Consider the following 9,195-nt stretch of genomic DNA (forward strand, 5'->3'; position numbering starts at 1 on the left):
CCAACACCCCGGTCTCTCCCCTCTCCATCCCTGACTTTCCCCCAGTGACTCAGCAAGGACCATCCAATACCCCTGACTCTCCCCTCTCCAACCCTCAGTTTCCCCCCCGTGACTCAACACGGGCCATCCCACACCCCAGATTCTCCCTTTCCCATCCCTGACTCTCCCCCAGTGACCTAACATGGATCATTCAACACCCCTAACTCTTCCCTTACCATCTCTGACTCTCCCCCACAGTGACCCAGCATGGATCTCTCTACCCACCCCATACCCTTCTAGTGTTCCCAGTTGCCCAGCTTCCCGTGGGCATAGACTCCCTGTGCTCCCACCCCACTGGAGGAAGACATATTTCCTGCTGCTTACATTGAACCTGCCACTCTCCATCCCCAGTGGGGGCCCACATGCCATGGTGGGTAGAATTTGGGGAGCAGCAATTCCCCACTCAATCCTGCCCATCCCCTTCCTGGATCAGGAATCTCCAACTCCATCAATCAATCAATTGGTCAGTAAAATTTATTGAGTACTCACTGTGTGCAGAACACTGTATTTAGCATTTGGGAGAGTACAGTATAACAGAATTGGTAGCCACGTTCTGTGCCCACAAGGGGCTTACAGTCTAAAAGGGGAGACATTATTATTACTAATAATATTAATGATATTTAAGTGCTTACTATAGTAATAATAATTACGGTACTTCTTAAGCACTTACTATGTGCCAAGCACTGTTCTAAATGCTGGGGTACCTCATCTGTAAAATGGGGATTAAGACTGAGCCCCACGTGGGTCAACCTGATCACCTTGTATCCTCCCCGGCGCTTAGAACAGTGCTTGGCATATTGTAAGCGCTTAATAAATGCCATCATCATCATCATTATTATTACAAGCACTGAGAAGCAGCGTGGCTCAGTGGAAAGAGCACGGGCTTTGGAGTCAGAGGTCATGGGTTTGAATCCTGGCTCTGCCACATGTCTGCTGTGTGACCTTGGGCAAGTCACTTCACTTCTCTGAGCCTCAGTTCCCTCATCTGTAAAAATGGGGATTAGGACTGTGAGCCCCACGTGGGACAACTTGATCACATTGTATCCTCCCCAGTGCTTAGAACAGTGCTTTGCACATAGTAAGCGCTTAACAAATGCCATCATTACTATTACAAACATCGCTGAAGAGAGAGGGAGCTGGGGAAAAGGGGACTTAATCAGGGAAGGCCTCTTGGAGGAGGTGTGCTTTTAATCAATCCATCCATCGTATTTATTGACTGCTTACTGGGTGCAGAACACTGTACTAAGCCCTTGGGAGAGTACAACGCAACAGTATAACAGTACAACACATTCCCTGCCCACAACAAGCTTACAGTCTAGAGGGGGATATTGCTCTTTGACCTTAGGCAAATCACTTCACTTCTCCGTGCCTCGGTTTCCTCCATTGTAAAATGGGGATTCCAGGCCTGGTCCCCCATCCTATTTTGACTGTGAGCCCCAAGTGGCAGAGGGACTGGGCCCCACTCATTCATTCATTCAATCGTATTTATTGAGTGCTTACTGTGTGCCGAGCACTGTACTAAGCGCTTGGGAAGTGCAAGTTGGCAACATATAAAGACGGTCCCTTCTCAAAAAAGGGTTCACAGTCTAGAAGGGGGAGACAGACAACAGAACAAACCAAGTAGACAGGTGTCAAAAGTCGTCAGAACAAATAGAATTAAAGCTACATGCATATCATTAACAAAATTAATCGAATAGTAAATATGTACAAGCGGGAATCAAGTCTCCCAGCCGGGTCCATGCCCCCGGGCCTGTCCAGGGACCTTGGACTGACTCGATTCCAGCTCTGCTGGGTGGCTTTGGGCAAATCACTCAGCCTCTGGGAATCCGGTAGGCGAGCGGGGAAGGGGAGGATGGTTGTAAGCAGGGAGGCCCAAGGGACCCAGGAATGTTCCCGATCTGTTCCGAACGTGCTCAAAGACAAAGGGGCTTTTGGATTGTCTGCACGATCCTCGATCCCCCGTTTCTCTCCTGCCCCAGACAAGTCACATTTTTGGCAGCTGTGATCATGTCTGGGCTGTCTTCGCCTCTAATCTCAGCCAAGAGCTGCAGATTTCTTCTCTCCCTCCTCCTCCCCCCACCTCCTCCATCCGGTCCCCTCTCAGGGCTCCTGGGCTTTTTTTTAAAAAAATGGCATTTATTAAGCGCTTACTATGTGCAAAGCACTGTTCTAAGAGCTGGGGAGGTTACAAGGTGGTCAGGTTGTCCCACGGGGGGGGCTCACAGTCTTCATCCCCATTTTACAGATGAGGTAACTGAGGCCCAGAGAAGTTAAGTGACTTGCCCAAAGTCACACAGCTGACAATTGGCGGAGCCGGGGTTTGAACCCATGACCTCTGACTCCAAATCCCATGCTCTTTCCACTGATTCCAGTGCCTTCCCCCAGGTTCCCTTAACTGGGCCTTGCAGGTATGTATCATTTAAATATCCTCCCCAATCAGGACACAGGGAACACCGGATTATTATTATTATTAATAATAATAATAATAATGGCATTTATTAAGCGCTTACTATGTGCAAAACACTGTTCTAAGAGCTGGGGAGGTTACAAGGTGATCAGGTTGTCCCACGGCGGGCTCACAGTCTTCATCCCCATTTTACAGATGAGGTAACTGAGGCACAGAGAAGTGAAGTGACTTGCCCAAAGTCACACAGCTAACAATTGGCGGAGCCAAGGTTTGAACCCATGACCTCTGACTCCAAATCCTGTGCTCTTTCCACTGATTCCAGTGCCTTCCCCCAGGTTCCCTTAACTGGGCCTTGCAGAAATATATCATTTAAATATCCTCCCCAGTCAGGGCACAGGGAACACCAGATTATTATTAATAATAATTATAATTGTATTAAGTGCTTACTGTGTACCAGGCACCATACTAAGCGCTGTGGTGGATACAAGCAAACCGGGTTGGACACGGTCCCTGTCCCGCATGGGACTCACAGTCTCCATCCCCATTTTGCAGAAGAGTTAACTGAGGCCCAGAGAAGTGAAGTGACTTGCCCAAGATCAGCCGGCAGACAAGTGGTGGAGCTGGGATTAGAATTTATGACCTTCTACTTCCCAGGCCTGTGCTCTGACCACTATGCCACACTGCTTCTGATATCTCCTGCCAAGCGGCCAAGGGACTTTGAGTAGAGCTGGACAGCCGCAAAGTTGCCCCCAGGCCTGAGCTCCGACCCCCACTAGACTGTAAACTCGTTGTGGGCAGGGGATTGTCACACTGTACTCTCCCAAGCGCTTAGTACAGCACTCTGCACACAGTAAGCGCTCATAAATACGACTGTCTGACTGACTCCGGCCAGATTCTGTCCCCGGGGATAGGGTCACTCTCTTGTTCCTGTGGGTGGACAGGAAGGCGTGGCAGGCCAAAGTTTCCAAGCCATAATCCCAGAAGGCCAGACCGGAAGTGCAGCAGGGTGGATTTAGGTGAGTCACGAGGAAGAACTGCCCAGCACAGCCCGGGCTTTGGAGTCAGAGGTCATGGGTTCAAATCCCGGCTCCACCAACTGTCAGCTGTGTGACTTTGGGCAAGTCACTTACCTCAACTGCGAAATGGGGATTAAAATTGTGAGCCCCTCACGGGACAACCTGATCACCTTGTAACCTCCCCAGTGCTTAGAACAGTGCTTTGCACATAGTAAGCGCTTAACAAATACCACCACCATCATCATTATTATTATTATTATTATTATTATCCAGGGGTGTGCCCCAGGGAAGGTAGTGCCCCTCTTTTCCCATGGGCAGGCAGGGGGATGGATCATCATCATCAATTGTATTTATTGAGCGCTTACTATGTGCAGAGCACTGTACTAAGCGCTTGGGAAGTACAAATTGGCAACATATAGAGACAGTCCCTACCCAACAGTGGGCTCACAGTCTAAAAGGGGGAGACAGAGAACAAAACCAAACATGCTAACAAAATAAAAGAAATAGAATAGATATGTACAAGTAAAATAAATAAATAAATAGAGTAATAAATATGTACAAACATATATACATATATACAGGTGCTGTGGGGAAGGGAAGGAGGTAAGATGGGGGGGATGAGTTGGCAGTGATGGCACAGAGTCCGGGGTTTACGCAGTTGGCACCTGACTGGCACTGGCCTCACTCCTCTCCTCCAGGGCAGGAGGCCCACTGCCGGGCCTCCCATTCATTCATTCATTCATTCATTCATTCATTCATTCATTCAATCGTATTTAATGAGCACTTACTGTGTGTCGAACACTGTCTTAAACACTTGGGAGAGTTGAATACAACAACAAACCAACACATTCCCTAGACTGTGAGCTCGTTGTGGGTTTATCGCTGTATTACACTTTCCCAAGCGCTTAGTCCAGTGCTCTGCACACAGTAAGCGCTCAATAAATACTATTGAATGAATTCCCTAACTACTACAAGTTTACAGTCTAGAGGGGGAGACAGATATTAACATAAGTACATAAATGATAGATCTGGACATAAGTGCTGTGGGGCTGGGAGGGGGGCATGAATAAAGGGAGCGAGTCAGGGAGATGCAGGAGGGAGTGGGAGAAGAGGAAGGGAGGGCTTTCATTCATTCAGTCGTATTTATTGAGCACTTACCGTGTGCCAATCCCTGTACTAAATGCTCCGGAGAGTAGAATTCAACAACAGACACATTCCCTGCCCACAACAAGCGCGGGTAAGCCCCTGGCTCATTCATTCGTTCAGTTATATTTATTGAGAAGCAGCATGGCGTAGTTGATAAAACACAGTCCTGGGAGTCAAAGGTCATGGGTTCTAATCCCAGCTCCACCACCTGTCTGCTGCATGACCTTGGGTAAGTCCCTTCACTTCTCTGGGCTTCAGTTCCCTCATCTGGAAAAATGGGGATTGGCCCTGTGAGCCCCATCTGTATATATGTTTGTACATATTTATTACTCTATTTATTTTACCTGTACATATCTATTCTATTTATTTTATTTTGTTAGTATGTTTGGTTTTGTTGTCTGTCTCCCCCTTTTAGACTGTGAGCCCACTGTTGGGTAGGGACTGTATATGTTGCCAACTTGGACTTCCCAAGCGCTTGGTACAGTGCTCTGCACACAGTAAGCGCTCAATAAATACGATTGATTGATTGATTGATTGGGACAGGCACTGTAACTCAGATCTATCCTAGCTTTCAGAACAGTGCTTGGCACATAGCGCTAAACAAGGACCAGAATTATTACGATTATTATTGAGCGCTTACTGCGTGCCAAGCACTGTACTGCTTGTTTTGATGTCCTGCACTAGACTGTAAGTAAGTTGTGGGGAGGGACTGTCTCTCTTTATTGCTGGATTGTACTTTCGAAGCACTTAATCCAGTGTTCTTCACGCAGTAAGCGCTCAATAAATACGATCGAAAACGAAGCAGCGTGGCTCAGTGGCAAGAGCCCGGGCTTGGGAGTCAGAGGTCATGGGTTCTAATCCCGGCCCTGCCACATCAGCTGTGTGACTTTGAGCAAGTCACTTAACTTCCCTGTACCTCAGTGACCTCATATCAGTGCTTAGAACAGTGCTTGGCACACAGTAAGCGCTTAATAAATGCCATCATCGTCATTATTATTATTATCTGTAAAATGGGATAATCTGTAAAATTATCTCATTTTAAAAAATTGAGAAGCATTTGCAAAATTGAGAAGCAGCATGGCTTAATGGAAAGAGCCTGGACTTGGGAGTCGGAGAACTCTCTGGGTTCTAATCCCGGGTCTGCCACTTGTGAGCTGTGTGACTTTGGGCAAGCCACTTAACTTCTCTGTGCCTCAGTTCCCTCATTTGTAAAATGGGGATTAAGACTGTGAGCCCCATGTGGGACAACCTGATTACCTTGTATCTCCCCCAGTGCTTAGAACAGTGCTTGGCACATAGTAAGCGCTTAACAAATATTATTATTATTATTAATACAATGGGGATTAAGACTGCGAGCCCCTTGTCGGCCAACCTTATAACCTCGTATGTATCCCAGCGCTTAGAAGAGTGCTTGGCACATAGTAAGCGCTTAACAAATACCATCATTAGGATTATTATGAGGTTGGAATGAATAAATGGGGGTATAAGCAGCGTGGCTCAGTGGAAAGAGCACGGGCTTTGGAGTCAGAGGTCATGGGTTCGAACCCCGGCTCCACCATGTGTCTGCTGTGTGACCTTGGGCAAGTCACTTAACTTCTCAGAGCCTCAGTTACCTCATCTGTAAAATGGGGATGAAGCCTGTGAGCCCCATGCGGGACAACCCGATCACCTTGTACCCCCCCCCAGCGCTTAGAACAGTGCTTTGCACATAGTAAGCGCTTAACAAATGCCATTATTATTATTATTATTATAAGTACAATAATATAGAAAAGCTGTATGGCTCAGTGGAAAGAGCTTGGGCTTGGGAGTCAGAGGTCGTGGGTTCTAATCCTGGCTCCACCACTTGTCAGCTGTGTGACTTTGGGCAACTTACTTCACTTCTCTGTGCCTCGGTTACCTCATCTGCAATAAGGGAATTAAGACTGTGAGCCCAGTGTGGGACAACCTGATTACCTTGTATCTCCCCCAGTGTTTAAAACACTAGTTGGCACATAGTAAACAAATCCCATCATTATTATTATTATTATTATTATCATTAAAATTGTGTTAAGACTGCAAACCCCACGTGGGCCAACCTCATAACCTTGTATGTATCCCAGTGCTTAGAAGAGTGCTTGGCACATATTAAGCGCTTAACAAATGCCATCATTATTATTATTATTAAAATGGGGATTAAGACTGCAAGCCCCTCATGGGTCAACCTCGTGGCTCTGTGGAAAGAGCACGGGTTTGGGAGTCAGAGGTCATGGGTTCTAATCCCGGCTCTGCCACTTGTCAGCTGTGTGACTTTGGGCAAGTCACTCAACTTCTCTGTGCCTCAATTCCCTCATCTGTAAAATGGGGATTAAGACTGTGAGCCCCACGTGGCACAACCTGATCACCTTGTTATCCCCCCAGCGCTTAGAACAGTGCTTTGCACAAAGCGCTTAACAAATACCATCATCATCAACAGTGCTTTGCATGTAGTAAGCACTTAACAAATGCCATTATTATTATTATTATTATAACCTTGCATGTATCCCAGTGCTTAGAAGAGTGCTTGGCACATAATAAGTGCTTAACAAATATCATTATTATTATTATTATTATTATCAAAATGGGGATTAAGACTGTGAGCCCCACGTGGGCCAACCTCATAACCTTGCATGTATCCCAGTGCTTAGAAGAGTGCTTGGCACATAGTGCTTAACAAATATCATTATTATTATTATGATGATGATTAAAATGGGGATTAAGACTGCGAGCCCCAGGTGGGTCAACCTCACAACCTTGCATATATCCCAGCGCTTCGAAGAGTGCTTGGCACATAGTAAGCGCTTAACAAATAGCATCATTATTGTTATTGAAATGGGGATTAAGACAGAGAAGCAGCGTGGCTCAGTGGAAAGACCCTGGACTTTGGAGTCAGAGGTCATGGGTTCAAATTCTGGCTCCGCCACTTGTCAGCTGTGTGACTTTGGGCAAGTCACTTCACTTCTCTGGGCCTCAGTTACCTCATCTGGAAAATGGGGATGAAGACTGTGAACCCCATGTGGGACAACCTGATCACCTTGTATCCCCCCCAGCGCTTAGAACAGTGCTTTGTACATAGTAAGCGCTTAATAAACGCCATTATTATTATTTTTATTATTATTATTGTTAAGGCTGCGAGCCCCACGTGGGCCAACCTCACAACCTCGCATGTAGCCCAGTGCTTAGAAGAGTGCTTGGCACATGGTAAGCGCTTAACAAATGTCGTCATTACTGTTATTGAAAATGGGGCGTGGCTCAGTGGAAAGAGCCTGGACTTTGGAGTCAGAGGTCATGGGTTCAAATTCCGGCTCCGCCACTTGCCAGTTGTGTGACTTTGGGCAAGTCACTTAACTTCTCTGGGCCTCAGTTACCTCCTCTGGAAAATGGGGATGAAGACTGTGAGCCCCCTGTGGGACAACCTGATGACCTTGTATCCCCCACCCCCACCAGTGCTTAGAAGAGTGCTTGGCACATAGTAAGTGCTTAACAAATATCATCATTATTGTTATTGAAATGGGGATCAAGACTGCGAGCCCCACGTGGGCCCTCCTCACAACCTCGATCAATCAATCAATCGTATTTATTGAGCGCTTACTGTGTGCAGAGCACTGTACTAAGCGCTTGGGAAGTCCAAGTTGGCAACATATAGAGACAGTCCCTACCCAACAGTGGGCTCCCAGTCTAAAATGGGGAGACAGAGAACAAAACCAAACATACTAACAAAATAAAATAAATAGAATAGATATGTACAAGTTAAATAAATAAATAGAGTAATAAATATGTACAAACATATATACATATATCCAGGTGCTGTGGGGAAGGGAAGGAGGTAAGATGGGGGGGATGGAGAGGGGGACGAGGGGGAGAGGAAGGAAGGGGCTCAGTCTGGGAAGGCCTCCTACGATTGAATGAATGAACGAAGGGACGACGAATACGATCTGTCATCATCATCATCATCAATCGTATTTATTGAGCGCTTACCATGTGCAGAGCACTGTACTAAGCGCATGGGAAGTACAAATCATCATCATCATCAATCGTATTGAGCGCTTACTATGTGCAGAGCACTGTACTAAGCGCTTGGGAAGTACAAATTGGCAACACACAGAGACAGTCCCTACCCAACAGTGGGCTTGCAGTCTAAAAGGGGGAGACAGAGAACAAGACCAAACATACTAACAAAATAAAAGAAATAGAATAGATATGTACAAGTAAAATAGAGTAATGAATATGTACAAACATATATCCATATATACAGGTGCTGTGGGGAAGGGAAGGAGGTAAGATGGGGGGGATGGGGAGGGGGACGAGGGGGAGAGGAGGGAAGGGGCTCAGTCTGGGAAGGCCTGCTACGATTGAATGAATGAATGAATGAAGGGACGATGAATACGATCTGTCATCATCATCATCATCAATCGTATTTATTGAGCGCTTACTATGTGCAGAGCACTGTACTAAGCGCTTGGGAAGTACAAATTGGCAACACATAGAGACAGTCCCTACCCAACAGTGGGCTCCCAGTCTAAAAGGGGGAGACAGAGAACAAGACCAAATATACTAACAAAATAAAAGAAA

The sequence above is a fragment of the Tachyglossus aculeatus genome, chromosome 11 (genome assembly GCF_015852505.1).
Source record: "Tachyglossus aculeatus isolate mTacAcu1 chromosome 11, mTacAcu1.pri, whole genome shotgun sequence".
Lineage (NCBI taxonomy): Eukaryota > Metazoa > Chordata > Mammalia > Monotremata > Tachyglossidae > Tachyglossus > Tachyglossus aculeatus.